Source organism: Maylandia zebra, linkage group LG4 (genome assembly GCF_041146795.1).
Source record: "Maylandia zebra isolate NMK-2024a linkage group LG4, Mzebra_GT3a, whole genome shotgun sequence".
NCBI lineage: Eukaryota > Metazoa > Chordata > Actinopteri > Cichliformes > Cichlidae > Maylandia > Maylandia zebra.
The window spans coordinates 17,750,850-17,776,829 of record NC_135170.1 but is presented as its reverse complement, the minus strand read 5'-3'; the positions used below and the strand labels follow the sequence as shown (position 1 = coordinate 17,776,829).

Below are 25,980 nucleotides of genomic sequence, written 5' to 3'. Positions count from 1 at the left end.
CTCTGTTCATGTGTTTTCATGTGTGATGGACTTTAGAGCACAGTGGTGTGGTCACACTGTTTATGAACAGGTTTTCATGCTGTTTTACTATTTAACTGTTTTGAGATGCTTCAAAGAAGCTGAGCAAATGTGATTGCTGTCACCACTGCCCCATACAGACACAAAAACAGCATGTACAGTTTCACAGATTTCCTAAAACAACCAACATACACCAATAGCTCTATCCTCTATTTCAATAGATACTGGTCAAATTTGACCTTTGAACAGGCACACAGTTTTTCTTTTTTGTGCATTTTGAGTCACTATAATAAAAATCATACAATTTCAGGCTAAAAGAATGGCATTTAGGGTATTTTTAACACTTTCATAATAACTAATGATGGATGTATTTAAGGTTATATTTTCTTGATTGTCATCTTTGAGGATTAAACAATGTGTAACTAAGTGATGATCTACGTCCTTTGCAGACTTTACTGGGAATAAGAATTAAAGGGACAAGTGCAATATTGTGAATGAAGCGACTGTAAAGTATTGCACTAAGTATTAGTACAATGACAATAAAGATATTCTGATTCTGAAATAAACATAAGCACGTAGCTCTTCCTTGGGATCCATTAATACAATAAAAAAGAATAATGGCAGGATTTTGTACAGTTGCTCAGCCATTTCTGTCATTTCTGTGTGAGTCTCGAGCACAATAATAAACAGCAGAATCTTCAGTTTTCAGGCTGTTCATCTGCAGATACACCTGCTGTCTGTTGTTGTCTCTGGAGGCAATAAACCTGCCTCGGACTGACTGTGAATAGTAATTGGTACTACCACCAGTATCAGCAGCAATCCATTCCAGTCCTTTTCCAGGAGCCTGCCTGATCCAGGATATCCAGTAGCTGCTGAATGAGATTCCAGATGTTGTGCACGTCAATCTGTGAGACCCTCCAGGGTTTTTAACCACTCTGTCAGAGTCTGACCACTAACACCTATAAATTTAATGAGAAAATGAATGACTTGCACAACATTAAAGCATGAACCAAAATATTCTAAACCATCAAAAAAAAAACCCCCCCCCAAAAAAACAACTCTTCACCTGCCAAGCAGAGAGTTAAAAACAGCAATCCTGTCCTACAGTCCATCATGTTGAGATGACTCCACTATTCTCTGTCATCATCCCTGCAGTCAGATATGAAGATGAAGAAGCTCTCTGTGTTTTTGCATGAACTCCTCCTCTCAGAGATTTGGAACAGGGCTGTGAAAAACTGTCACATACTATGAGGTAAGTGTTAATAATGAAAGAGCAAGGAACAATATAGGCTAGTTTAAATTAGGTTTATGTAAAATGACATATTTGGGTTTCCCAAAATGTTTGCTTGACTTATTAGAGAGAAACAGAATGTTGTGATTAGCAGATATTTACTTTATATTGGGATACAAGGATATAACAGGAGTGTTTATGCTTCATTTTTAATAATTTATTGAGAATATGTGATATGCTCAATAATATTTTTTTTAATCTTTTTTTGCTGGATGTCTCACAATATGCAGAACTGTTAAGAGAATTTTTATTTTAGTTAAATCATTAAAGTATAATCAAGTAGAAACAAGTATGCCTTATAATCAAGTGTTTATATATTTTCACACGGTAAAGCTTACTGTTGAAAAGAACACAATGTATTCCTTGCTTAAGTGTGTGAGATGTTTGACAAAGACAGGATATACATGCATTCTTTACTTCAGTGTCTGCGATGTCAGATAAGCATGAATACTGCTGTGTCGTTGTTTTTCAGTTTGTGTGCAGAAGTTAGATAGCTAAGACAATGCCTGAGCTCTCCCCTCTTCAGTTGAAAGAGGAAGTACTATGTAACCCATTTTGCCTTATAAATAAAGCGAGTAAACGGTGCTCGGTGTGTTAGTCTGCTCAGAGACTCTCACCCGTGCGCACGTCTTTGAAACTCTGAGTCGGTCTGCCAGTGTCTCATTTCTCTCTTACTGTGCTTTTACAAATGTCAACCCCTTGACATTTAATTGGTCCTTCGTAGCCGGAGAACTGACTGTTATTTTTAACGTCTAGTTTTCCACAGACGGTCTCCATCGGATCCTGACGTCGTGACGCCTGCGCTGGAAGAAATCTGATCAGTAAAACGAAAAACCCGGACACGTGAATTCGATCTCCGGTCAGCGTTCGGCCTTCACGACTCCAGGACCCGATGAGCACCGGATCCAAAAACGCAGCGCCACAGTAGAGGTGAACATGACACGCATTCCACCAAGCGCTAAAATACGTTGATATTGAGATTTTCCTTTAAGTAGTGTGTAAACCTAGGTACGCCGACAGATCTCAGTGTCCATGCGGGACTAGGAAGACGACAGGCAAGAGCGAAATTCTAGAAAAATCGCTATTAAAAGTTCCGGTCGCTCTGGGAGTGGCTGTAACGGAACAGGTTTCCGGTCACTCAAGAAGAGTGGCTGAAGGTGAAGGTGTTACACAAATAAATAGGCCTACGGAAAATCTCAATAAAAATCATAGAAACGCGCTTTGTTTGTGAGGAGTGAGTTGTTTTTACGACCCAATACGCGGTCAAACCACTTCTCAAACTGTTTTCCTGTGTACACTCACGTATTGGTAAAGGTGGAAAAAAGGGTTGTGCTTCATCACGTAAAATTGATAACCGCTCTCTCAATTAGTGGGAGAGTAGAAGGCTGTTATCGAAAACCCATTCTCACTTTTTCATGCCAAAGGTGTCACAGTTCTGACGTAATTAGTTCAAAATGGGTAACTCTAAAACTAAAGTAAAATTAACAGCAGACGAAGAGTGGTTAGAAAAAACTGTTCAAATGCAGGAATAGTCAGTGCAAAAAGGTGGAGAAATCCACATAAAATATATTGTCCAGCTTGGCAAGGCAAATGCACCCCTGATTCAATAAATGCTTTAAAAACCGCTTTGCAAAAAGAGTTATATGTGGAAAAAAGTCAAAAGCCAAACCAGCAGTTGTAATATATGTGAAAGGTGTGCCGTTAAAAATGTTTTGAGACACAGGAGCTTGTAGAACTGTCTTAACTGTAGAAGTCCCAAATGTAACATTCTCAAAAAACACTATAATTGTGAAATCAGCCTCAGGACATGTGACAAAACAGCATCTAACCGATCCCCTTTTTATGTCACATAGAGATAGTGGCCGTGGCTGCAAAAATCAGTGCATTTATGACCCATCATGCCCAGATTGTATGAAATAAATAAAAGGAAATCATTCATATGAAGACCTTTTCTATAAAAAAGAGAGATGCATAAGGTAGATTAAGGCTGTGTCATTGTTCAGCCAAGGAAAGTGTGTGAAAAGATAAATGTTTCCATCCTGGAGGGTGAGTGAGACTGCAGCTCACTCACGGTCCCTGATGGATACAAAATAAAATATAATAATCTGAAGGTTGGATCTGAGATGAGGCAAACAGAAGACCAGTCTAAAAGTAGGCACAAACCTGTTAAGAGAAAAAAGCAAATCTTGTACAGATTGGATGAACTATAAATTATCTGTTTGCCGAGTAAGATGATCCTAACTATTAAATTGGCTCAGTAATAATATAGTGATATACACTAATAAAATATTGTAATACACTATTGTTATTATATAGAGAGAAAAAGATGATAATAATTAATAAAAATATAATATTAATATTGACAAGAAGTATCTTAGCCAGTATGATGTGAGATGGACAATTGTTATGAAGAAGTCTGCATCAAGCTTAAAGGTTTGCTCAAACTCAGTATAATGACATATGAGATGAAGAAAATAAAAGCAATATCTAAACCAATTAGGTGCATAGAGGCACTTAACCTGCTTGAAAACCTGTCATTTATCCTAGATAAATATTACTGAGATACAGAGCACATCTATAATAACAACTAATAAGCCAAACCCTGTAGATAATAACTAAACCTACAGGATTATGAAGCTGAATTAAATGTGTGGACACCGCTAAGTTGATAAGCATGTTACACATTTTCTTTTATTTTTATTGGTTCTTTTTTTTAGAGCAGAGGCTGCATGCTGTTAAAAGCGAACACATACAGCTGTCTGTGAGCTCAGTTTCCCCTCACACTTCTGCTTTGTTTCTGGCAGCATTTTTCTTTGTCTCTTTGTATCCTGACTCATGTACGTTTTTGTTTTGTTTGATTATTTTGTTAGTTTGGAAACAAATTTGTGCCAGTACTTGTGGATTATGGTGACACATAGTGATTAGACATATGATTTACAAATGCCCAGTTTTAGAACTGTGAGCTATGAACAATGCAAAGTTTAGGAAATAATATATATACAAAACAAAAAACTTCAAAGTTTGAAATATGTAAGATGTGTGAATTCTTTGAAAAACTAGAAGGTATCTAAAATTGCCTCAAGTGAAAATGAAATTCTCTAATGACACTCTGATAGTTAGGTCAGCATAAGGGCCAGAAGGCCTGTGAAACCACAATATCCTTTGAGTGCAGAAGCAAAGGAAAGAATTAGGCCAGTAATTGCAGACATGCAGAAAGCAGGTATTCTCGTGAAAACTAATAAAGCCACGTGTAATACACCAATTCTTCCAGTAAAAAAGACCTAGCAGTAAAAAAGACAAAGTACAATGGACTCCAGAAGCAGAAAAAGCTTTCGTTGATTTGAAAATAGCACTGCAGACATGTACCGTCTTAGCATTACCAGACTATGGAAAACCTTTCGTTCTCCATGTTGATGGTGCAGGAGGGTATATGAAAGCAGTCTTAACTCAAGCTTTTGGAGAAAAACAACGTCCATTAGCTTTCTACTCATGCAAACTTGACTCTGTAGCTGCTGGATTACCTACCTGTGTTCAGGCATGCGCAGCAGCAGCAGAGGCAGTTAAAAAATGTGCAGACATTGTTCTAGGACATAAATTGATCATCAAAGTCCCACATGCAGTGACCTCTATTTTGCTCCAAGCGAACCTCTCTTTCCTCACGCATGCAAGACAACTTTCTTATGTGGGGATTCTACTTACACAATCACACATAAAAATAGAGAAGTGTGGCCAGCTAAACCCAAGTACACTTTTGCCGATTTCTCTGGACGGAGAACAACACTGTTGCATTCAAAAATTAGAGGAAGATACAAAACCTCGCACTGATATATACAGCTCCCCCCAGAGCAGTTTCAGTAATGTTTTTGTGGACGGCTCAGCGTCAAAAGACATTCACGGTAGAAATTGTGTGGGTTATGCGGTCACAACTGTTGATAAAGTGATAGAAGCAAAAGCTCTCAGCTCCTCAAACTCTGCTCAAAGCGCAGAACTAACCGCAGTCATCAGAGCATGTACTTTGTATAAGGGTCAAAGTGTTAATGTTTACACAGACAGTCAATATGTCTATTCAGCAGTTCATCATTTCGCTAAAATATGGCATAACAGAGGAATGACAACTTCCTCAGGCAACACAGTTCAACATGCAAACCTTCTAAAAAAGCTATTAGAAGTAATAACGTTGCCAAAAGAATTAGCACTATGCAAATGTGCAGCTCATCAAAAGGATGACACAGAAATTACGAGAGGAAATAACTTTGCTGACAAAGCAGCAAAAGCAGCTGCAGAAAAACAAATTGATGTTTTAACAACAGAAACCATAGATCTAATACCTTTAGAAATACTAGCAGATGCACAGAAAACAGCATCGCTGAGTGAACAAAAATCTTGGGTGAAAGATGGAGCAGAATTAAAAGACAACCTCATGATGTGTAATGGCAAACCAGTGCTTCCAAAATCTTTGCATAGAACTGCTGCTTTAGTGACACATGGGAAAACTCATGTGTCATCAGGAGGGATGATTAATATTCTTAATAAACAATTCTATACAAAAAATTTTGAAAGTTCAGCACAAGAGTTTATCAGAACATGTATGATTTGCCAAAGACACAACGCACAGGGAAATCTACGTCCAAAGCGAGGGCATTTCCCTATACCACCGCATCCATTTCACACTGTCCACATGGATTTCATAGAATTAAATGAATCACAATCCTCCAAATATGCACTTGTGATAATTGATGTATTTTCCAAGTGGCCAGAAATATACCCAGTGAAAAAAGCAGATGCAATATCAGTAGCAAAATGTCTATGTAATCATTTTATTCCAACGTACGGTATTCCATCTCTGATAAGATCAGACAATGGCACACATTTTGTAAATGAAGTAATAAGTAAAGTTTCTGAAGCTTTAGGCTTCAGCATAAAACATCACTGTTCTTATCATCCACAAAGTGCAGGATTAGTCGAGAGAACTAACGGCACAATTAAACAAAGGTTGAGGAAATGTATGGAAGAGACTAAAAAACCTTGGCCTGAATGTCTAAGCTTGGTTAAATTATGGATGAGAATAACTCAAGGAACAGGTGGTCTAACGCCATTTGAAATCGTACATGGCAGACATTTTCCACTCCCCATAATGAGTGAGCCAATTAATAAATCTATTGCAGAAACAACAATGGCAGAATGGATGACAAAACTATTTGAGAATAAAGAAGTGAGATTAAGCAATCAACTGCCGAGTGACTTTTCTTCAGTTTCTTGCAGGTTGAACCCCGGTGATTGGATTCTGATTAAAGTCCTCCAGCGGAAAAACTGGAGTGCTCCAAAGTGGGAAGGTCCCTTCCAGGTGCTACTTACCACACCCACAGCGTGTAAGATAGCCGAACGAGTTTCGTGGATTCATCAATCCCACGTGAAGAAAGTGTTTGCACCACAATAAGACGCCGGTTCCCCTGACTCTTACATGAACCCCTGCTGGAGGACAGGGCTGAACGGGTTTCCCGCCCTGTGCTTCCTCGGCAGTGCTACTCACGTGGGAGCTCGGGTGTGCCTGGTCGCCCTGAAGATCAGACTGACCTATCCCACCGAAGAGCAGAACCAATAATAACACCAGGGACGCCTGAATAAAATCTCAACAAGATGACTGAGGAAAACAACCTGATAAATCCAGAAGAAGAACCAGCTTCAGAATCAATGCTAGCACCAGTTCCAGCCCCAAAGCTGTTGTGCTTGGGCGCTTGTGACATCAAACGAAAACTACTCATGTGCTACATATTCTGTCTAATGGCTATCCTCCTGATGACGACACTCTTTTGGTTGATGCCCAGTGGAACCCACAAGACAGTACCAATTATTCTCCGACCTAAGAGGTGGACCCACGACAACTCGCACCTGAAGGAGATAGACAAAGAACACAACCACCCGTGGCTGAACAATGCATGGTACCGGTATGTCCATGACAGAGTGCACAGAGAAGACAATGCCACAAACTGCTATGTCTGCTCACATATGCCCACGACAGCACTCCATGCCACAGTGTATGGAAAACCCCGAACCAAGGCTGAAGCACTCTGCATATATGACAAAGCCATTACCGGGACCTGATCAACACCAGGAAAACCTGTGATGGTGATAGGTGGATCCATAAAGGACCAAAACAGCAACACATGCCACAACACTACACAATATATAGTCCCACAGAGTGTAAAGTCTCTAATCTACAACATAACAAACTGCACCCACCAGTACCCAAATATAAACTACACCTGCAATGAAGCCTACTGGGTGCATATAAACGTCAGCCATAGAAAACTGAAATCATTCTCAGTTGTTTTGCCACCTGACATACAACACCCAGTGTGCTTTAACTTCACAGGAGCAACCGGACAAACAGGTACGCCCCAGGGTCTGAAGAAATTAGGACAAAACCGAAACTGCTCCATGATCCTGGCGGCACCAGATTGGGATGGCATCGGCTCATCAACAGGTACATACTGGGTACAGGGCGCAGCTTGGGCGTGTGGCCTGAAAGTCTATTTCATGCTGCCACCAAACAGCACCGGACTCTGTGCCCCTGTTCTGGTATCTGACCACACCTTTAAGATGTCAGTGAACAGCAACACCAGAGCTAAACGTAACACAGGCCTCAAGCCCCATGATCCATATCTTGGTTCTGATGTACCAGATGACTTCAAACTCTGGACCAAGAGCCAGAAGGTAATACACGCTTTGTTTCCATGGATAGGAGTAGGGAAACACGCACTACAGATAGAAACCCTGGACTATCGTTTTGGATTATTTTTAAATGCTTCAACCCGCATTAATCAAGGACAGAATGAAGAAATTGATGCAATTCGCATCACTGTCATGCAGCACCGAGTGGCTTTAGACATCATTCTCGCAGAGAAAGGTGGTCTCTGCGTATTGTTTAACACTACATGTTGTACCTACATACCTGATAACATCCATTCATTAAACATGACAAATGCTTTGAATGTTTTGAAACAACTGAGAGACGCTCAGCAGCAGGACTACGTTACCGATACTCAAGGTTGGTGGGACTGGCTGCTGAGCGGCTCTTGGAAATCTCTACTGATTAAAGGCCTGTTGGCCCTTTTCAGTGTGATGTTACTATTTTGCCTTTTCATTGCTTGTATTATCCCATGTCTGAGAAGCATAATGACAAACATGTTCAAGCGTATGTTAGGAAACCATGTCTTGGCTCAGTCAGTTATGGAGGATCCCTATCGTCAGTATGATATGCTGAGTGTGAGAGAGAGAGAAGAAAATCTCTATGACAATCTTGACAAGCTTGTTGTTTAATTATTTCACTGAATGACGTGCAAGTTGAAAATGTGACTAACAAGTGACTATGCATTGAGTAAAATATGTGAAATATATTAACATCAGGAGGGAATGTTAAGAGAATTTTTATTTTAGTTAAATCATTAAAGTATAATCAAGTAGAAACAAGTATGCCTTATAATCAAGTGTTTATATATTTTCACACGGTAAAGCTTACTGTTGAAAAGAACACAATGTATTCCTTGCTTAAGTGTGTGAGATGTTTGACAAAGACAGGATATACATGCATTCTTTACTTCAGTGTCTGCGATGTCAGATAAGCATGAATACTGCTGTGTCGTTGTTTTTCAGTTTGTGTGCAGAAGTTAGATAGCTAAGACAATGCCTGAGCTCTCCCCTCTTCAGTTGAAAGAGGAAGTACTATGTAACCCATTTTGCCTTATAAATAAAGCGAGTAAACGGTGCTCGGTGTGTTAGTCTGCTCAGAGACTCTCACCCGTGCGCACGTCTTTGAAACTCTGAGTCGGTCTGCCAGTGTCTCATTTCTCTCTTACTGTGCTTTTACAAATGTCAACCCCTTGACAAGAACCTTAAAAACAACCCTAACTTCACATCATATAAAGGTCCTGTTTTGGATTTACATGTATACTTTAAATTTGCAATTTTTCAAATCATTCCAAACCTTTAAACATAACATTTCTTCTTCCTCTCCTCGATCTTCTGCAGCCGGTTACGAAGACTACGTGAAGTACCCTCAGAAGATGTGAATACAGCAATACCTAAGACTAATCAGCTGATCTACACTACAGCAGCAGTGATAAGTGAGATGCTTGGCAGTACTCTCCATGGAGAAGAAGACTAGGGGCTAAGATCAAGGTAGCACGGAGGGAAGTTAGCCATCTATCAAAGCTGCAGAAAGGTGTGGCAAAGTGTGACACAGAAGGTGCCTAAGAAGTACAGTAAGCTGTCCATACCAGAGGCCTTGGAAACTGCCAAGCAAAGACTCACAGCCAGCTGCTTGAAGAGGTACACCAGAGAGGTTGCAGGCGGGAGAATAAATCAGCTGTTCTCCATAGAACCAGCCAAGGTGTACTCTCAGTGGCAAGGGAACCCTATGAGAACAGGCTGGAGACAGAGCAATACTGGAAGAGCATATGTGCTAAGGGATCTGAGAGCAGACCACAGCAACCTCCCTGAACAGGATCCAGTAACCATCACAGTGGCAGACATAGGTTCTCCAGTATGAAGAGTTGGACAGCACCAGGCCCCGACATGGTTCACGCCTACTGGCTGAAGAAGCTTACTTCACTCCATGAGCATCTGGCACCACAAATGAACCAGCTGCTAGTTGGCGAGAGACACCCGGAATGGCTAACCAAAGGCCGGACAGTCCTGATCCTCAAAGACCACCAGAAGGGACTGGTCCCGGCCAATACCCTGCCTCAGTACCACATAGAAGCTCCTTTCAGGCATCATAGCGGCTAAGATGAACAGGTACATGGGTCAATACATGAGTGGGGCACAGAAAGGGATTGGCAAGAATGCCAAAAGGCGCAAAACCCCACCTACTGGTAGACAGAGCAGTCAGCCAAGACTGCAAGATTAGGGTGACGAACCTGCGCACTGCCTGGATTGATTACAAGAAGGCCTCTCACTCAATGCCCCATCCTCGGATTCTGGAATGTCTAAACCTTGTTTATGTATGAAGCAGGTCTTGAAGCTCCATCTATTGCTACAATCTCCTCTACTCATTTATATTTTTAATTGATTATTGTTGTTATATATAAGAATCAGCTACTAACTTTCACAGTAAGAATTTATTTCAACAGGCCAAAACATATATTTCACATATACCAAAAAAAAGTCTGACAAATCCTCAAAGCCAATATATGTACATGAGGGCAAGACTGGCTTTAATGACACTTTCCAAAAAATTGTCACGCTGCTCACGAAATGGGTTAAAATAAGATAAGATTTGTAAGTGATTTGTTTAGTTATAAAATCATTCTTTTATTTGTTTTATATTATTGTTACAATAAGTGATGATGTAAAAAAAGGTGTTTGAGTTCTACACTTCCTGCTGCGCCTAGCAGGAGCTTTTATTTTGAAGATCTGCCGGAAGTTGTGCATTAACATGGAGTGTTGTTCCAAATAACTAAGGGAAAGAAAAAGTTTTCTTTATTATTAGCAGAAACTGCCTCTGTAACTGAAGCAAAGCTTCATAAAAGTTGCTAAAAAAGTGTTTCAGAAGTTATTGGCTAACATCTCAAAAGTGAGATGAAGGTCAGGCAGAGCTGCTGAAATCAGCAGAAGTGGCAGCAAAATTAATGGCGTCCCATGTGTCTCGGTAAACTAGATTATTTACCATCTCTGTTAAAGAATATCAACAAGAGTAATTAAATGTTGAACTCATTTTATTTTCTTCGTGAGTTGCAGATGTTACTTTTGATGATGCTAATCATAGTAGTTGATGCATAAAATACTTTTTTCTACTGAATCTGTCATTTCACTAAGGACTGCTAGTGTTATGAGGAAACAACTGCAATTTAATAACTTTTTGTACAGAATTTAGTTGTGGTGTATGGTCTATGGAAACTTTAAGCTTTAACTTTTGTTATTTTATTTGTCTAATAATTGTGTTACGTTAAGTAATTGCAAAGTGCAGCTGCTGTTTAATTGTTGAATTTATTATTCACTTGAATACTGTAAAAGAGAATATTAAGTGGAACTTTACTTAAAATTAAACATATTTGTAATCTATATATTATATGAATATAATATAGAGACTATAAACCTTTATTCCAAATACAGGTCAGGTCTTTGATTGAGCTATGAGCTCCATGAGGAAAGTCCGGTCATTCCATTTGATGGCGAGCCTTCCAGTGTGATCTTCAGGATCCAGATGTGCACAACCACTCAGACGGTGAATGATTTATCTAGTTTCTGGAAGGATTCCAGGAGTCATCCTGACTGGCAACAGTGGACAGACAAGAAGAGCGCACTTCAGACTGAATACACAATGCGTAAAACTGCTGTAGACTTTAAACTCTCTAGACGTTGCTGACTTTAGATTTTTTTTGTGCTGCAGTGCCCGAGTTGCTGACTGACAGATTATTACAGATAATTCCCTGATCTGATCTGTTCTCTGACTTGATTGACGATTGACTCTATATAACTTTGAGGTTACACAATATAAATATGAAAACAACAATTTAATTATTAGAATGAAATAATAATTTCATTATTGTTTTCTTAACAGGGATGTAAAACAGATGTCTGAGTCACACTGGAGGATTTTGTTCAGCTGCTTCACTGATTCCAGTCACTGTGAGTGTCGAGCACAATAATAAACAGCAGAATCTTCAGTCTTCAGGCTGTTCATCTGCAGAAACAGCTGTTCTCTGCTGTTGTCTCTGGAGGCAGTAAACTTGCCTTGTACTGACTGAGAGTAGAAGTTGGTGCCACCATCAGTATCAGTTGCAATCCACTCCAGTCCTTTCCCAGGAGCCTGTCTGATCCAGGACATCCAGTTGCTACTGAAAGAGAGTCCAGAGGTGGTACAGGTGAGTCTGTGAGACTCTCCAGGTTATGTAACAACTGGTTCAGATTGTGTCAGAGTCTGGGCATGAACTGTTAAATCGGAACCAAATGAAAGTCAGTTTCATTCATTTTGCAGCATTTTATTGATAATTAAAGGTCATTTAGCTTTACCTCGCCAGCAGATGGTTAAGAGCAGAAGTCCTCTCTTGTAGTCTATCGTGTTAAACTGTATGACATCTGCTCGCTCTGTCATGCTCCTTGCAGTCAGATAAGTAGAGGTTTAAGATAAATTTTGCATTGACTCATATTGTACTACCAGACTGGTTTCATGTGAACTCTTTTTGTGGTTAAGCTAGAATGAATGCTGGGTGTAAGCAAATGTCTTAAAATGTTTTCACAACCTTAAAAATTAGCAAAGTTTTTAATGTCACTTCAACAACAATTATAGCAGTAAAAATGTAATCTGAAAGTGAAACATTATACTTTTTCACATACTGAGCTTTGACACTGACTTGAACAGACAAAAAGTTAATATTTAAAAATTTTAGCGCATTAGTTTCTTCTGAATCCACCTAGTATCTCAGTTGTTGCTATATTATAACATACTTTGCAAAACTATTACCACAACTATTACACATAACAGAACCTGTTTTCTTATAAATACCCATCCATCAATTATTCATCCAGTCTGACCAATCTTTATCGCAAACTTCTTTGCCTTGTAGACGGATTAAATTAAAGCCATTTTTTAAAAGTTAGTTAATTTGTGTTCCATGTGGATATATGAATGGTGGTTTGTATGTAATATAAAAAGAAAAATCAACCTTTACCAAAACTTCTTTACACAGCTACATTCACAACTGAAAATATCTTAAAAGTTTATTTTGTGACTCAGAAAGAGTAATAGTAAAACTAAGTAGCTGCCGCCATTGTTGGAAACAAATTGGCTGAATTCTGGGATAGATTGGGTCATGAACGATGCACCGACTCGGCTTTCAAATACGACCTGCAAAGGATGCAGTCTATTTTTTTGAGAAAATAGACTTACTTACTTACTTGCAAAAGTTTTGCGAGATCTTGCAAAACTTCATCTTAATTTTTTTTTCTCCCAAGGCCCTTTGCTAGGCTCCGTATGTTTGCACTTCCAATACCGGCGCAGTGTTTTGCTGTGACAAAAAAGATTTTTTTGGTCACTAATTTGCTCTTTGGATTTTGCAAGACTGAAACTGTTAAATTTGTTAATCTCACATTTCTTCACTGCACCTGTAAAAACAGCTGCTATCTGCTGTCAACTCTGGAGGTGGAGCTGTTGAAGTGAGTGAATAGATAGAATAGAATAGAATAGAATAGAATAGAATAGAATAGAATAGAATAGAGAATAGAATAGCCTTTATTGTCATTGTACAGAGTACAACGAAATTGGAGTGCCACTCCCTTGGTGCAAGTTTCAATAATAAATATAAATGTAAAATATAAAAAGTACAAAAAAAACAATCGTAAGTACTCAAACAATAGTATGTACAATATATACAGGATAGCAGCATTAATATAATGACAGTATGAATAGCAGCATAATATAATGACAGTGACGGTATGGAATAGGTTCAATTGTTTTTGTGCTTATTTACTACGGTGATAGCTCTGGGAAAGAAGCTATCCCTGAATCTGTTTGTCCTGGTTTTATGTGACCTGTACCGTCGGCCTGACGGTAATAGTTCAAACAGTTGGTTGCTGGGGTGAGAGTGGTCCTTGATGATATTGCCAGCTCTGCTGAGGTACCGAGAGTTTGCAGTGACCTCCAGGCTGGGCAGAGAGCAGCCAGTGATCTTCTGGGCTGTGTTGATGACCCTCTGCAGTACTTTCCTGTCTGCAGCTGAGCACCCTGCATACCATGTTGTTATGCCATACGTTAGGATGCTCTCTGTGGTGGCTCTGTAAAATGTCACCAGCAGCCTCTCCTCCAGGTTGTTCCTCCTGAGCACTCTCAGAAAGTGGAGACGCTGCTGGGCCTTTTTAACCACCGCTGTAGTATTTGCAGTCCAGGAGAGGTCATCAGATATCTGCACGCCCAGAAACCTGATGGAGTGTACCCTCTCCACACAGTTCCCGTGAATGTAAAGTGGGGCCGGGTCTGCTCTGCCCTTCCTGAAGTCCAAGATAAGTTCTTTAGTTTTCGTGGTGTTCAGTTGGAGGTTGTTAACTGAACACCACTCAGTCAGTCTGTTGACCTCATCTCTGTAGTCCGACTCATCCCCCCTTGAGATGAGTCCAACCACTGTGGTGTCATCCGCGAACTTTATGATGGTGTTTGAGAGATGGGTAGGGGAGCAGTCGGATGTGTAGAGCGTAAACAGGAGGGGACTCAAAACACATCCTTGTGGAGACCCGGTGCTGAGTGTGATGGTGCTGGACCGGTGGGGGCCGAGTCTGACAGACTGTGGTCTATTTGTCAGGAAGTCCTTGATCCAGAGGCAGATGGGGGTGGAGAGTCCCAGGTGAGAAAGTTTCTGGACCAGGATCTCCGGGATGATATGATTGAATGCTGAGCTGAAGTCCAGAAAGAGCATTCTCACATAGCTTCCTCGGTGCTCCAGGTGACTCAGCGCAGTGTGGAGCGCTATGGTGATAGCGTCCTCGGTGGAACGATTTGACTGTTACTGAGAGTAATATTTGCTGACAATAACATTAGTAATCAGCAGCAGCAGCTGTTTAAAAATGAATCTAGAATATGGCGGTGCTCTGGAGGTTTTGTACAGAAGAATTGCTGCAAGTTCTTCCAGTGTTTGACCTGAAGGTTAAAAGTACTGGTTGACACATGTTAAGTCAAAGCTCTGCAGAAAACTCACATCACTCACAAAGTTTGAAACCTGATTAATCTTCCGAGTCCAATCCACAGTTTGCCCTGACCTCTTTGGTGAAGCCCTGTTTAAGTTAGTTTCTGATCAGTATTGCAGTTTAACTGGAGCGAGTCAGACATTTGAAAACATCAGAACCTTACATATTCAACAATATGAGTGTTGAGAGGGACAGAGAGTGGAATGGCAGACAATAGCATCCCAAGATCCATCTCTGAAATTAAACCAAAAAACACCAGAGGATCAACCGCTGACAAACACTGTGGACTCACAAACTGGATTTATACATTTTGTCTTTTTCCCTGATCTTCTTTCCCATGTTGGACTATAGCCTCCCACTACATTATAACTTCCAAGGATTTGGCTCCCTTATTATCAGATAATATATCGACACAGATTGGAGATAAGTTCATCTTCAGACCATGATGTGCCCATCCCCTCTCTCAGGACTAGGTTTAATTGTATTAGTATTAGTATGGATAATGTTTTCATTATACTACAATTATGATGCAAGATACATGTGGCATAATGAGGACTGCAGGATTTTGTACAGCTGCTTAAACAACTTCTGTCACTGTGGATCCGAGCACAATAATAAACAGAAGAGTCTTCAGTCTTCAGACTGTTCATCTGCAGATACAGCTGCTGTTTGCTGTTGTCCTTGGAGATGGTAAACCGGCCTTGAACTGACTGAGAATAGGAAGTGCTGCCATCACCCCAGTATATGTAAGCAATCCACTCCAGTCCTTTTCCAGGAGCCTGTCTGACCCAGACCAGGCTGTAGTCTCCAAAGGTATACCCAGATGCTGTACAGGTCAGTCTGTGGGATTCTCCTGGTCTTTTAACTGCTGGTTCAGATTGTGTCAAAATCTGGCCATCAACACCTGCCAACAGAAATAAAAAAAACCATGACAAAAAAGTATTATCATAAATTAAAAAAACATAAGAGCATCGGCAAAAAGTTTCACCTGCCCAGCAGACAGTTAAAAGTAGCAGTGCTGTCCAGTAGTCCATCATGTATAACTGTTCCTGCCCACTGTGCTGTCATACTCTAAGCAGTCAGACAAATAAATGTAGAAGACAATGGAACATTTGCATTGACTCCTCCTTAAAAGCAGGAAAAAACTAATAAGTCATTAACAATTGGTTCTAACTTAAAATGAACTATTGTATTGTGAAGTTACAAAAGCCTCAGTGTGAAACCAGTAGTTTTTAGTGGTTCAAATAAAAAAAAAAAAAACATTTACACTATAAAGCTATCTGCTGTAATGTGTTTGACTTTCAGGTACGGAGTGCTGCTGAGGACATCTTTAGTTCTGACAAAACTGCTTTGAGAAGATCCAACAGCTGGAAGTGATTCTTTCAAGTTCTCAACTCAAGTGTATTTATAAAGCACATAAAACAACTCATGTTAACCAACATGCTCTGCGAAATATAAAATGGATAAAAAACATGAGGGAATGGAAAGTAAAATACATGTTTGTAGGTGCTAAACATATAGTGTCAATAAAGCCACAAAAGAGACGGTGGGCAATTCAGACAGTCTCATATGCCAATGAAAAAAAGTTTTGTGAGCCTTGTTTTAAAAGAATCAGTGGAGGGAGTAGAATTGACAGTGAGGGGAATGCTGTTCCACCTGTATCCGTTCAAAACACTTTCCTGACTTTGGCCATACTCTGAATTTTTTCTGTTGCAGCAAACCCAGATATGATATTTTGGGGTCTTTTCAACATTTCATTTAACTCTCCAAACTTCTGTTGGAACAAATGTATCTATTATGGTTCATATTTGTTTTTAAATCATTGTTGTTTTGATGCAATAAAGATTTTTTTCTATTAAAAAGAAAAAAAGAAACAGCATATTAAATATTTCATTCTACACTCCAATCTAATATAGGCTATTGCATCTTTAAAAATATCACAGTCATTGTGGTTTAATAAGCATCGGCTTTCACAGTCTTCTGACTGCTGCTTTACAAATTTAACATAGTGAACTACAGCTACACTCACTGTTCTCTATAGGGAGCAACTTGACATTGACTGCCCTCTAGTGGGGTTTTTATTTTTGTTTGTTTGTTTTGTTGTTGTTGTTGTTTTTTTCCTCATACTTGGACAACGCATTAAGCAATTCAATTTACTGTACAAAAGTTGGGTGTTTTTTTGCTTTCTTTTTCTTTTTGCCTCATCTTTCTAAGATTAAATATTACCAGTTTCAATAAAACCCACATAATCAACACTGATTGTGATGGGATTTGTGTAGCTGTTAAATTAGCTCCAGTCACTGTGGCTCTCAAATAAAATCCAAAGTACAAGTACTACTACTGCTAATAATAATAATGAATAATATTGTATCATGATCACAAATAAACCAAATTGTATCCAGAGTACTTGATTTAATTTAATTTAATACTCCCTAAGGAAATTATGTCAGATAGCAAAAAGTATCAGTTGTTGTTCAGACTAACAGTTTAATGAAAGTGTGAGTTCTGTGCTATTATGCTTCTTAGAGGTGCTTCACTCTGGGATACTCCAGGCCACCCTGTTCACACAAATGAATACACTGGTCATATTTACCATTTGTGCTGATTAGGATTATAAAATAACATATTTTGATTATAAGAATATCTTGGCCAAAATAACAGTTTTTTGCTTATAATATTGAAATAGCAAAAATTTAACAAAAGGAAAAAAAAACATTCAGGTTGCTCCTTAGTCAAATTCAGATTTAATGTGGTTGTGTGTGAGAGTGTGTGTGTGTGTGTGTGTGTGTGTGTGTGTGTGTGTGTGTGTGTGTGTGTGTGCGAGTGTCAGTGAGAAGAATTCCATAAGAAAGGAGATAATAAAATGAACTCCCTCTTTCAAGATTACTACAGATGAAATGATAAGTTTGATGAGTGTGTTGTAGTTTTGTTTCTTTTCTTCTGGGTGGAAAAGTTGTCACAGCTGGACATGGAAACAGTCAGTTTCATTCATTTTGCAGCATTTTACTGATAATTAAAGGTCATTTAGCTTTACCTCGCCAGCAGATAGTTGAAAGCTGAAAGAACTGAAAAAAAAGAACTTCCAGAACTTCTCAGACAAGTCCAGAAGAGACACCTTAATAGTATTAGTAACAATAACATTAGTTTTAGTAATATCCTCATTACATTAAAATTAAGATGTTAAATACATAAACTGTAATTAGAATCATGCAAAGCTGTTCAAGCAGCTTCAGGCACTGCGGCGCTCGAGCACAATAATGAACAGCAGAATTTTCCAGTTGTTCATCTGCAGACACACCTGCTGTCTGCTGTTGTCTCTGGAGATGGTAAACCGGCCTCGGGCTGACTGAGACTAATAGATGATAGCACTATCATATCTGATTATTACAACTCAGGAACCTGTCTGACACAAATCATCTGGTAGTCACTAAATGTGAATCCAGAGGCTGTACAAGTCAGTCTGTGGGATTCTTCAGGCCTTTTAACCACTGGTTCAGACTCAGTCAAAGTCTAATCATCAAAACATATCAGATAAATTAAGAGAAAGAAAAAAAACAAAGAAAAAGGAAATAACACAGTTATAAAGTAAGTTGTATTTTTTAAGACAAAATGTAGTGGATTAGAAATGTAATTCCTTTCTGAGTAAGAACTTTGGTTCTTTATATCTAATAAAATAACTTCATTGTTGTTTTGACTGTGTTTCTGTAGAGAAAATGCAGTGGGAATCTAAAAGGAAATAAGTGGCAAGAGTTTGGCCTTGGCTGATTGTGAGCTGTTCAATGAAGGGCAGTCAATCTGTACAGACAAGTGAAGGCGAGAGCTGCGTTTCAGTGTCTTCATTCATCTTTCCTCAATATTTCTCCCGTTTAAGGGCACAACAAAAACCACTAAATACTAGTGAAAACCTTCATCTGCCCAGCAGGGAGTGAAAAACAACAATTCTACAGTCCATCATACCAAAATGTGACTACTGATCACATTTTGTCACATTCTGTCTCTAGAGTCAAATACATAGAAGTGAAAGACGTCTGAGTTTTGCATTACCTCCTAGTTTTACTAGTAGAAAATCACACTGTGATTAATAACATCCTTCGTTCTGTCACCTACAATAAAACACAGCACAGAAATCAAATAATAAAAAAGGTACATGATATAACACTTGAAAGTTACTTAAAATTGGACATTATTTGTACTAGCAAGTGCATTAACAAAAAAAAAAAAACCCAAACTTAATCTTTAATTGACAGTGAAAAATCACCGAAAGCAAAGTTTCTGTTTGTCTGCTGGAAACAAAATGTATTGCCCCAAAATGACAGCTAACAGGAACACTGAGTTCCGCAAGAGACATTGGAGAAAAAAATTGAAGATGTACTTAACTGTACCTAACTTTTTTGCAATCACAGCTAAATTCGCAGTCTGCTCATCTAGCTGTTATCTAAAGGGTGAGACTTCACTATGACTTCCCTCCAGTGTTCCAGAAAATGGAAACATTAGTTTTCACCCTAAACAGTGATTTTAGAATTCAAACAGTTTTACATCTCTGAATTGTGTTATTTTTGTGAGCAAGAGTCAGCTCTGTTAGGGTATGAGCAGGCTGGGTTATGTGTTATTGTTTTGTCCTTTGTGTTTTGTTCCGTAAGCAGGCGTTACCAGGGTGGAGCTGCCTCAGATGAGGACCTCAACTGTTCTGGATTGCTTTCATCAGTTCAGCATTTCTTAAGAGGCAAATTCCACCACATTGTACCTCTGTGGTAACACTTGTCTCCCCAATCCATTATTTACCATCTTTATTCCAAGCTTCCTGTTAAGCTATCTGTGTGTGATCTTCAGTGCCTGTTCTCAGACATTTCACTGCCTCAGTTGTTTGGGCGCCACTGTCATCCTGCCTGCCAGCCCCCTCCCGGTCTCCCCGTTTCAGATTTTTCCAGAGAAGTCTGTGTTATTTCTGTCTGTTTAAATACACGGCTACTGTATATAAAGACTGCATTTACTTCAAACTCGTGTTTGTGAATCCGCACCCTGGGTTCAACCTTTGGCTTCAACCTTTGGCTTCACCTTGTAAGAGCTGATAATTGGTGTAATCACTGTCACATGTAACAGCAGCAAACCACTTCAGTTCTTCCATCCAAGATTTACTGAATGTGAATCCGTTGGCCATGATTGGCGGTAGAATAGCAGCATCATATTTTGATATTTTTTCAGAAGCCAGTTCTCAAGGCCTTTTATGGGTTCTGAATCAGAGTCTGACTGTAAGCACTTTTCAATTTATAAAAGAAAAGAAAACAAATTTGCTTTAACTTGGAAACTATATCAAGACAAAAACAAGTTAAAAGCAGCATCCCTGTCTTGTACCGCATATGATTAAAATTAAGTGAAAAAAATAGAGTTGTGATATTGGCTGAAAAATACAATACTCAACAAGCTTTGTATCTCATGCTCTCATTACAGATTCACAATTACAGCATGTGTGTGGTTGTGTGTTGCTGGTTGCTGAGTATTTGCACAGGTCCGTAAGTGGTTTGTATTACTGTAACGTGCACAGTAATAAACAGCTGTGTCCTCAGGCTGCAGATGCTGTCCTGTTATTGTAACTGTTTGAGCAGAAGTGTCTCTGCTGATGCTGAACTTGCTTTTTAAAGCATCATTTTGGTAAGTGCCCCCACTAAACCATATGTAGAAAATCCATTCCAGTGGTTTTTCTTCAACTTGTCTGATCCAATCTAAATGATTTATTTAATTATTTAGGATTTCTGTTGTATTCAGTAGCGTGAATTGACCAAAGCGTCTCACATGATGACAAAGCCAGCAGCAGTGTGAGCTACAGAGAACATGGTTGATAATGAAGTTGAACTGAACCAATGTGAGCTCTTCTGTCCTCTTATACATCACAGTTATGAAGAAATGCATTATGTCCATTTGAACAAAGGGACTGTACATCTGCAATTCAAAAATTTAATAATGAAATCGACAAACTGAATACAGATTGAAAATATGTGAATTTTCTCTACTTCTTTTTTGTATTCATAATATTCTCTGGTTTAAAATGATTTTTGTTTTCTTTTTTTTTCATAAACTCCTTAACTCCTATAAGCAAATGCATTTTGAAAATCAATAAAGTTAAGAAGGAAAATGAAGAACATGTGGCTCATTGGAAGCAAAACATGAAGAAATGAGAAGTATCTCAAGAACTTTGCAGAGCACTGTACTATACTGTCTACTGTACTGTACATAGATTACTGAAAATATAATAATACTAAAATCCTGAGAAAATACCTTTAAACAGCTGGAAAATCTGATGAGGCCTGAAATGATCTCCACACATATGAACAACTGCTTATTAACTCACCACCATCTAATCACCACACCATCTGAACTGTGGGTACCTCTGATAATGAGATCGTTTACATGATGCCACTGGAGGAGACCATGGCTGAAAGTACTGTAAAGAAGCAATATGAACTTCTTGGTAGCATTAGTAAAATCCTCGTTATTCTACAATTGCCATGCAAAATAAATTAAGTACAATAATGAGGACTGCAGGATTTTGTACAGCTGCTCAAACAACTTCAGTCACTGTGAGTGTCGAGCACAATAATAAACAGCAGAATCGTCAGTCCTCAGACTGTTCATCTGCAGATACAGCTGCTGTCTGCTGTTGTCTCTGGAGATGGTGAATCGTCCTTGGACTGACTGAGAGTAGTGGATGTTAGCACTGTTATAATGGCTTGCAACCCACGCCAGTGCTTTTCCAGGTGCCTGTCTGACCCAGGCCATCCAGTAGTCACTGAATGTGAATCCAGAGGCTGTACAGGTCAGTGTGTGGGATTCTCCAGGCCTTTTAACCACTGGTTCAGACTCAGTCAGAGTCTGACCATCAACACCTGTCAGATGAAAAAGAAAAATAACATAGTTACAACACAAGATGTTATTTTTCAAGGCAAAACAACTAATTATGAGTGAAAATCTTCACCTGCCCAGCAGAGAGTTAAAAACAGCAGTCCTGTCTTGTAGTCCATCATATCAAAATATGACTCTACTGATGTGTCATTCTCGCTACTGTGAGATAAGTAGAAGTAAAAAGCATCTGAGTTTGCATTAACTCCTCCTCACTGAATAGACTGAGCAGAAATTAACATAGTCGACACTTTTAAGTGTCAAAATCACACTGAGCTCAATAACATCCTCAGTTCTGTCACCTACGAGAAAACAGCATAAAAATAGCATCAACTGCTGTTCAGACTAACAGTTTTAATGACAATCTCTAACTTCTATTATGTTACAGGTCTCCACTGGAAGAGCTTTTTAAGAAGCACAGGGATCTGACTGTATCGTCACTGTTCACACAACCTAAAGCTGCTTTGTTTGTTTTACAGTATAATTTTAAATTGGATATAAATGCAACAATAAAATAAGATAAATATTTAATATATAAATTTTAAAGTAATTGATAATTAAATACATGCACAAATACATATAGATCTATCTGTAGACAAAGGACATGATATTCTCTTGCTGTCTTGACCTTTGACCCCGAGCTCCAGGGATGTACAGGACTGCTAATCTTTGTACAGGACATTAGTTGAGAGGGTTGTATTGTTGTGTGTTGCTGCCTGTTGAGTATTTAAGCAGGTCTGTCAGTGGTTTGTATCACTGTGTGTTAACGGCGTGCACAGTAATAAACAGCTGTGTCCTCAGGCTGCAGAGTCTGTCTTGTTATTGTCACTGTTTCAGCTGAAGTGTCTCTGCTAACACTGAACTTGTTTTTTAAAGCATCATTTTTGTCAGTGCTCCCACCAGACCGTATCATGAGAATCTAGTCTATTTGTTTTGTTTCATGCCATCTAATCCAAGCTGTTGCATAGCTAGTTACAGAATAACTAGATAGCCAGAGATTGTCCAGGCTCTACGATGCTTGAGTCTGGTTGAGTAAAATCAATACTGTACACACCTGTGGAAAAAAGAAATCAACATTTTAGTCTTTACCTATTTGATTACCTAGCATTGCTACTGTGTTTATGTGGATCCAGCAGTTTTTCACAGGATCTAGCTGGTAGCAGCAGAACGCCGCTGATGTTGGAACTGAAGAGCAGTGAGCTCTTGTTTCCCCTCAATTTTGAGGAATTTCTTGATGTCTGTTTCATAAAGGAACTTTGTATTTGAATTTCATTAAATCATTTGAATATTGCATTTTTGTTCTTGAAGTATCTTTGATGTTTTCTACCCACGCCAGCTGTAACAGCTAAATTATGTAAGTACTTAATATAAGTCAAACTGACTATTTTTGTTATTTTATTTTGAGTTTGTTCAAAACCCCAATTCTTTGATCTTTGGGCTGAAGGAAGAACAACACTCGGTGTTTAATGCTCAATCAACAATCTCTTTAATCAATACAAATCTTTATTCCATACAAACACTTTGGAAAATTCAATCGTCCGGAGGAGAGATGTGCACAGGAGGGGGACCTGCAGATCTCGAAGTGTTTGACAGTTTCACACATTCTGATTGTTAGGTTGAAATTGTTAAATTTTGCCATTATTGTACTTAAATTTGTAAGCCTTGCCTTAAACTGTAGGATCAAAGACATTGTCAAAGGAGCTTGCAAAGAAAAGCATCTGGACTTCTTTAAGTTACTTGAAGACGTTTCACCTCTCATCCGAGAAGCTTCTTCAGTTCTAAGGTCAAATGGTGGAGAGTCCCAGATATAAACCTAGTGGGAGTATCCCCCCCACAGGGGACAAAAGGACCCCCTGATGATCCTCTAATCGCCTGAGGGGGGGGGGGGGGGTCATCAGGGGGTCCTTTTGTCCCCTGTGGGGGGACTGCCTCCAACATTTTTATTGCATTTAGAACTGTGCATTTTCATTGATTGATTCTGTTTATTTTTCGATATTTTCAGTGAAAGAAACATTTTATCTGTTTCATAATCACTGACAGACAAATTGTCAATGTATTTGGAATAATGGCTGCAATAACAGCCCTCCCTGCATTTGTCTGACCTACTGTCTGATCACAAATGTCTACCCAGAAGCAATCTCTTTAGTCTTCCATTTTTAAAATGAATTCAGCAGTTTTCAGCTCTCCTGTGTAAATGGTTTGAATCAACAACTAGTTCTTTAGCTTTTTAATAGCTTAATAGTTTGTGTCCATCAGCACTCAATCCCTGCTGGATTAGTGATTATACTCATCATCATAGAAGAGAGTACAGAAAAGATGAATGCAGTTGTGAAAAATGCGAATCTCAGAGCATTTGGTTTGGATTTTAGAGTTAAAAAAGTGCATTAATAACAATAAAAAAATGGCGGAACTGCTATTCTGGAAAGAATAATGGAAGACATTTGATATATATTTTTGATTGAACAATTATTCATATTAGTATGGGATCTGAACACACACATGTTGAGTAAATCTTAACTATATACTTTTCTTTAGCCACTCAAAAGAAAAAAAATGATCCTAGTAGATACATGTAGCAGTGATGAGGACTGTAGGATTTTGCACAGTTGAGATCACTGAGTGTTGAGCACAATAATAAACAACAGAATATTCAGTCTTCAGACCGTTCATCTGCAGAGACAGCTGCTATCTGCTGTTGTCAAAAGACCTTGAAATAACTGAGAGTAGCAAGCAGTGCCCCCATCACTGCTAATGTAATCAATCCAGAGGCTGTACAACTCAATAAAGTAAATGTCAACATAAGTGTAACCAATCTAGAAAGCTAGAAGTAGCATTGCTGTCCTACAGTTCATCTTCTTCAGTTGTGTCTCTCTCTGTCCACTAATCTTTTTCTCACTGCAGCAGAGGGATAAATAGAGTCGTTTATGGGAGTGAGACACCATACTTTTCATTTATCTCTTTAAAACTTTTTCAAACATATTTATTTATATTTTTAATTTCATCATACAATTTAGAATCAAGGATTGCTTTGATAAGCATAAAAGGATATGAAATGTCATATTGTAAAGAATATATTTGCTAATGATGTTAAATAGATACAGTTAGGTCCATAAATATTTGGACAGAGAAAAAGGTTTTGTTTTTGGGTTGCACATTAACACAATCAATTTTAAACAAAACAGCTCAGATTTGGTTGAAGTACAGACTGAAATCTTTAATTCTTTGGGTTGAACAAAAAGACTGCATAAAAATGTAAAGCATTTTAAACACGATCCCTTCATTTCAGGGGTTCAAAAGGAATTGGACAAATGCAATTACTTGAAAATAAAACTTTCATTTCTAATACTTTCTGAAAACATTTTGCTGGCAAAGACTCCTGGGTTCCTTTTCTGTATAATTTATGTCACTGTCCGTCTGTACTATGAAACGTCGCCCAATCAGTTTGACTGCATTTAGCTGGATTTGTGTAGACAGTATGTCTCTGAAAACCTCAAAATTCAATTAACTTCTTCTGTCCTGTGTCTACATCACACAACACTAGTGTCCAAGTGACACTGGCAGCCATGCACGTCTAAGCCATCGCACTGCCTCCAAAGTGTTTTAGAGATGATGTGTTATGCTTTGGATCATGAGCTGTCCCATCTCTTCTCCATACTTTTTTTCTTGCCATCATTCTGGTAGAAGTTGATCTTGGTTTCATCTGTCTGAAGAATGTTTTTCCAGATCTGAGCCGCAAAAATGTTTTAAATGTTTCTTTTTTTAACCAAGATTAGTCTAGATTTTTTTAGCCAAATGTAGATCACTAAATGTTTTTTACTTCTATTGTTTCTATTTAGAACTAATTATCATAAGAGAAACATATTCAACCACTTTAAGTCTACAAATGAATATTGCACTATATATATTAAATTATGCTATAAAAACCTCCCTGAAAACAAACTGAGAAACAAACATGTCTGATTTAGACTCTTTGGAAAAATAAGATAACCACATGGATTTCTGTTAAAGTCGGTTTCTTATTACTCTAAAGATGAGCTGAGAGTGGTCCCCTGGTGACATCATCCTACAAATGTTTAAACGCTGCCGAGAGTTTGTTCAGG

At 38.7% G+C, this 25,980-nt stretch overlaps 1 long non-coding RNA gene across 2 annotated transcripts; it reads left to right on the top strand.

Annotated features, from left to right (window-relative positions):
* Positions 1–1,547: 1,547 nt before the first annotated feature.
* Positions 1,548–16,757, top strand: LOC105940639 (uncharacterized). 2 transcript variants are annotated; one of them, XR_003024189.2, is made up of 5 exons: positions 1,548–2,239; positions 9,338–10,105; positions 11,423–11,534; positions 11,871–12,174; positions 16,292–16,757. It is a non-coding gene; the product is annotated as an uncharacterized LOC105940639 (long non-coding RNA). The 2 variants fall into 2 exon arrangements; XR_013098313.1 differs by having other exon boundaries at positions 11,423–12,174.
* The last annotated feature ends 9,223 nt before the right edge of the window (positions 16,758–25,980 follow it).